The sequence below is a fragment of the Populus euphratica genome, unplaced genomic scaffold, assembly GCF_000495115.2.
Source record: "Populus euphratica unplaced genomic scaffold, PopEup_1.0 scaffold177.1, whole genome shotgun sequence".
Taxonomy (NCBI): Eukaryota; Viridiplantae; Streptophyta; class Magnoliopsida; order Malpighiales; family Salicaceae; genus Populus; species Populus euphratica.
In genome coordinates, this window is record NW_011499972.1 from 622,770 (window position 1) to 627,858 (window position 5,089).

Below are 5,089 nucleotides of genomic sequence, written 5' to 3' on the forward strand. Positions count from 1 at the left end.
AGCCCAACAAATAGTATTGATGCCAAACCCACGTAATTGAAGTTGTGTGAGATATGCAAAATACAGGGCTCCTAGATGACAATGGTACATTTCATTAGCTTCAAATTAAAACCAACCGATCAGCTCCGTTAGTCCAATTTAGAAGCATGTTTGCATCAAATTTCTAGAAACCATCACTAACTTAAGTGAAAATCTATAATCTGTCTCAGTTGCATAAAATCTGATAAAATACAGTTGAAATGGCTGAAGAGATAATTCCTTCAATTTAACATCCAACATTCTGGGACAAACACTCAAGTTAACTAAATAAGCCCTAATTGTGACACTACAATATAACAATAGAGTATTTACCAGTACTCCAAAGTAACATCATATCTACCCACCTCTTTCACTAAGATTTCAATCACTGAATAAATTGAGATTGGATGCAGAATATTATAGATTTCATCCAAAATAGTGAAGACTAGGGTATAGGCTTTATAAATCCACTTAATATTAACATACGAAAATGTGGATAATGACTGTATTATACGAGTCAGATAAAATAACAGGGATCATCTCCTAGTAAAGTTAAATTGCCGAGATAGAAATACCAGGTTTGTCTAAAGCACATACCATACATATCAATGTTAAAAGTGTGCGGTCCATGTTTGGTCCTCCAATATTGGTTGCTGTTCAAACTCCATTTAGATGTTCAGTCAAAGGGATCGCAGTGCTGTTGAGAATGTAATTTTCACTCCTACACTGCTTCAACTGTTCCCGGAGACTCTGGACAAGCTCATTAAGTTTCTGAATGTTCTTTTCTTGAGAAAGGATTATCTGCAGCAAAGTCAACAGCCACAGGATTAATGTTTATAACATAATGCAAAAATCTTGATTGACTGAACACAGTATCTAACAAAAAGATGAAATCTCTTAACTTAATCAATCTAGTCAGGTAGATCATGAAAAATTTAGACTGAACAATGAAATGTGATTGACATTCAAAGGGAAAACAATGCTAGACTAATTTACTTTTTGAGATATCATAGACTGTTCAAGTTGAGGGCGCTAGTCAGCAATCCAACACTTTAACCATGCACATAAAATAAGAAAACTTTTGCAAGAACTTTCATATGAAACTATCATGAAAATCAAGTACATACTAAATCACTGATTCGCGAACATAGGTAAGAGGGAAAATACCCCATGAAGAATGTGGAATGTTTTCTGACTAGACTACAGGGCATCTTTGTAATGTAAAATGATGTGAACGTTGAAGCTATATATTGGTGATGAGGAATACTACAGAAAACTAACATCTCTGACCATATCATTTGTGAATTACCAACTGCATTTTTCGAGATTTAAGCATTTAACATAATAAGCATCCACTATCACCAATCAACCCATAAGAATCTCTTCTGCAAGAGAACAAGCTTGACTCAAAGGGACTTTGACCTTTATGGTGTCAATTAAATGCCTTTACTTAAATAGTTTATATCCATCCCTCATCCGCTCACCAATTCAACCTGAAAGGGGGACCGAAGAAAATAAAATTTGATTACAAAGTGTACTAATAGCTGGTTCTTATTTGGCGATACAGAATATAGAATGCATTGAAAAGTGTGAAAACAGAAAATTGTTTTAAAGAAATGCTAAGAAAATAAATGAAAAGAAAGGCCAGGAGGAAACTGCATAACCTTCCAGGATGGAAAAAGCAAGGTAAAAATCAATCATCTTCATTAAATGGCTCAATCAGGACAACAACAACCTAAGGCACACCAAGGCTGGTGCATCAAAGACAATAGGCTATAACCAGAGAAGTGATGGTCAAACTACGAAGAAGCTGATGTTTTGAACTGAAGTAACTGAGAGTCAGTTCTCAAAAGGTAGGGAGGGAGGGGTAACTGTTTAGATAGATATAATTGCTCTAGATGAGGATTGGAGCAAGAACATCATTTGTTAGTGAAAGGGAATACGGGCATGTAGTGGAACAGAATATGAGCAACAACAACAATAATTGATTGGATGAAAACAAAAACCCTAATTAAAATAAGCAAAATCTTGAAAAGAGGTGCACACTGTCTGTAACATAAATGAAATATATTAAGATCCTAATACTCTAGTCAGACAAGATAATGAAAATGTAACCTGAACAATCAAAAGAAAATGAACAATTAAAGCTAAAAAAAAGGTTCAAGATAAGATGCTTTCGAGACAGTATACTCTTTCAACAAAGCAAACTCAGAAAAGATAGGCTTGCACACAGGAAGTTAGCAAGCAATCCAACATTGGAGCATGCACAAAACAACAACGCTTGTGCCAGACCTTAGGAGAATGTTTAGTATACTGAACAGATACTAAATCAATGAAGTATCAGTGAGAAAAATGACCCAAAGAATGTGAAATATTTTCTGAATTGACTACAGAACTACTTGGAAAGTAAATGTTGTGCATTGAAAGTTGGATAAACTCGTGTCATGGAATACTCAGGCTGTACAATTTTAAAAACTTTTTTTGCCCAAGATTCAAAGCATCCAATATATCTGGGTATCAGAAAGTATTGATTTTGAAAATATCTGAAGTAACTTAGATAGGATTCACTCAAGGTACAGGATGCTGGAGCTACCAATTTCTAAGAGAAAATTCCATCTTACCAAACTCTACTATTTTGAAAAACTGTACTTGCTTTCAATGAGGATTGGAGCAATGATATCACTAATGATGGTAAGGCCATCCAGAGGAACAGAACAAAAACAACAATAGCAATGACTGTTTGAAGATCTACAAAACTCCAATTAAAATCAGCAAAACATTGATATATCTGGAATCCCAGCCTGTGTTGGAGTTGATCCATGTTGAAACCTAGTTGACATTCACAGCCCAAGAGAAGAAATGGATGCATAAGCAAATGTTACTGTGGGATTATATGGATTTAGCAAGGAGGTAACCGTGCAGACTATCAGAAATGGAAGAAGACAGAATCAACAGATGCAATACTAGAAAAGATGACTGCCTCTTGTTACCTGCATGACATTCAAAAAGATGCTACTGGCTACGATACAAAGCCAGCACATATTCAGCAGAAAAAATTTGGCCTCTTGAAATGTTTTTATAAGCCCAACTTTGCCATTACTTTTAGCCATTTTGATTTTAGTTTGACGTGAATCAATGCTCAAATTATTGATTGTGACAATGATTGCATAAGCACGAAATTTTGTAAGTCAAGGCGATACAAAGTCCCTAAGAAAGCATGCAATCAATCTTTTTTATAACAGTAATAGCTATATAACACTTAGCTAGCCCAGCAAGCTTCAATTAACAAAATGGTATGTTTATATACGAAACATTTTCCGCTCTAGAAGGTGTTGAATTACGCCAATCCGAAAAGGGAACTCAGTTTACCAACAATTGGGTTTGAAGGACAAGAAAAGCAACAGATTCTGTTTGACACTCTTCCAATTACCAGAATGCAACAAAGCACAAAGTAATTATCTTCAGCACTGATTCTAATACATCCACGTGAAAGAACCAAAAAGAAAAAGAAAGCCCAATTTGTTTTCCCACCTCTTCCTCTCCCCAACACTGGACCAAGGATAATCATCAATTCCACTTGACCAAATCCTTGTATAAATGCACGGAACAAAATCTTCAATTCTCACGTTCAGAAAAAACAACTGGGTCTTTCCCTTTTTACCTTTTCTGGTTTCATAAACATATAAAACACTACAAAGAATACACCAAATTTAATTCAAAAAAGAAAAGGAATAAAAAAACTAACCTTTTCTTTGACAACTTCTTCTCGATTCAAACTAAATTGTTGTTGTTGGTCTTTCAAGGAAATGTTTGGACTTGCTTCAATTTCATTACCAAATTGTTGTTTCCACTCTAACTGAGACGTGAACACAATTAACAATAGCAAAGAGACCAGTACCCACGGTCTCGCCATCCTTCACTACTACTACTACAAGAAGAAGCACAAGCACCTCGTTTTATCTGTTTCATAAAGTAACATATATATATTAAGAAATACTATAATCAAAATAAAGAAATGAAACTTACAGATCGAAGTTCAGGGTGAGTAGAAGAAGAAGAAGCATAAATGGGTTTTCTCCTTGGCAAAATTTTGTTTCTGTTTTGCTGTCATTTGGAAATTAATAAATTGAAATTTTGCTGTGGAGAAAACTCGTTTATGTTTTGGGTTTATGACTTTCTTTTTCTATTTTCTATTTCTTTCAACTATGTTTTGGTAAATTATCTTTTAGCCCCATAAAGGTTGGGTGAAGATTGAGTTACCTCGTGTAGTTTTCAAATTTATTAATTTCACCCTCTATATAACTGCTTTATCTTCAAGCATTTATTTCTTTTTCTTTATTTTTTCCTTTGCATGTATAATTAAATACATAGAATCCGAACCTCAAACCTGAATCTGCGAGGACTTAAAATATATTCTTATCAACTCACAAGTTGAATAATTTTTCTTTTATTAATAAAGAACATAATAAATCCGAAATTAAAGAATACAAAATTTTGATAAATTGTTTCTAGAATCTAAAAAAAAATATACAAGAACAAAGTTATTAAAAATATAATTATGTGTGTTTGTGTTTGGTATTGCATTTCAAAAATATTTTAAAAAATATTTGAATTTTTTTTTAAATTAATATATTTTTTATATTTTTAAATCATTTTGAAATGATGACTTTAAAAATAATTTTTAAAAAATAAAAAAATTATTTATATATTTTTTCTACGTGAAAAACAGTTTAAAAATATGATTTTTATATGTTTGACATTGCGTTTCAAAAATATTTTAAAAAATATTTGAATTTTTTTTTAAATTAATATATTTTAGATATTTTTAAATTATTTTGAAGTAATGATCTCAAAAATAATTTTTAAAAAATAAAAAAATTATTGAAATATTTTTTTAGATGAAAAATATTTTAAAAAATAACTATAACGAAATATTTTTTTAGGTGAAAAATATTTTAAAAAATAACTATAACTACATTTTTAAAAAAGCTTGACTATTACTAATTATACTTATAAATGGTTACAAATTTAAAAAAATAAAATGGATATATATATCTTCTTGTTACAAATA

General features: G+C 31.8%; 1 long non-coding RNA gene across 2 annotated transcripts; it reads right to left on the reverse strand.

Annotated features, from left to right (window-relative positions):
• Window positions 1–421: 421 nt before the first annotated feature.
• On the reverse strand, window positions 422–4,154 carry LOC105139341 (uncharacterized). Of its 2 annotated transcripts, none has more exons than XR_844954.1 (3): window positions 4,045–4,154; window positions 3,764–3,946; window positions 422–819 (listed from the first exon to the last, which is right to left on the reverse strand). It is a non-coding gene; the product is annotated as an uncharacterized LOC105139341 (long non-coding RNA). The 2 variants fall into 2 exon arrangements; XR_844953.1 differs by having other exon boundaries at window positions 3,764–3,978.
• Between the last annotated feature and the right edge of the window lie 935 nt (window positions 4,155–5,089).